This window comes from Hipposideros armiger, unplaced genomic scaffold, assembly GCF_001890085.2.
Source record: "Hipposideros armiger isolate ML-2016 unplaced genomic scaffold, ASM189008v1 scaffold_1045, whole genome shotgun sequence".
In the NCBI taxonomy this organism is placed as follows: Eukaryota; Metazoa; Chordata; class Mammalia; order Chiroptera; family Hipposideridae; genus Hipposideros; species Hipposideros armiger.
In genome coordinates this window covers 15,700-16,586 of record NW_017732395.1, presented here as the reverse complement: position 1 = coordinate 16,586, position 887 = coordinate 15,700, and positions in this window count along the sequence as shown.

Sequence of the window (887 nt, the reverse complement as noted above, 5' to 3'; positions counted from 1 at the left end):
GCCAGCGTGAGCAGCCAGCAGCCGCAGTGAGCGGCCGTCCAGAAGCCGGTGACTGATCTGCCTTGCCCGGGAAGAGCGCAACGATGGTGCCAACTTGGGCCAGTGAAGCAACGTCCTCCACAACTAGACTGAAGAACAAAACGACAGCAATTTGTCTGTTCCCCTTCCCCCCAATTCCCCAGCACTGTTCCCATCCCCCCAATTCCCCAATAAAAATCTTTAAAAAAATTGCATGTATGAACATTTTTCAGTGTATATACATTTATGCATGCATAACCCAAACATGTTGGGAAATATAATCTGTTCCCGTTAGTTATTATCATATAACAAACTGCCAGGAAGTTTTGTAGCCTCAACTGACAAACTTCAGTTTCCTCACAAATTTACAATTTGGCAGGGCTCCACTGGGACAGCTTTCTCTACTCCACATGGCATCAGCTGGGGCAGCTCAGCTGAAGCTGGAAGATCCACTTCCAAAATAATTCACTCTTATGGCTGGGAATTCAGTGCTGGGTATTGGCTGGGGTCCTCCATTCCTGTCACTGTAGGGACTCCGCGTAGGGTTGCTTGAGCTTCCTCGTGACATGGCAGCTGCGTCCAAGGGGGTGTATTCCAAGGGTCCTGGGAGGAAGCTGCATGTCTTTTTATGACCTAGACTCGAAGTCCCCGAAATCACTGAGGACAGCTCAGGTTGAAGGAGGGAAGAGTTAGATTCACCTCTGTATCAGTCAGTGTTCTCCAGAGAAACAGAACTAATAGCATCTATCTGTCTATCTATCTATCTATCTATCATCAGTTTATATCTAGCTATCTATCATCTATTAATCTTTATATATATATTTTTTTTTCTTAAGGTTTATATATGATATCATATATACATCTTATAT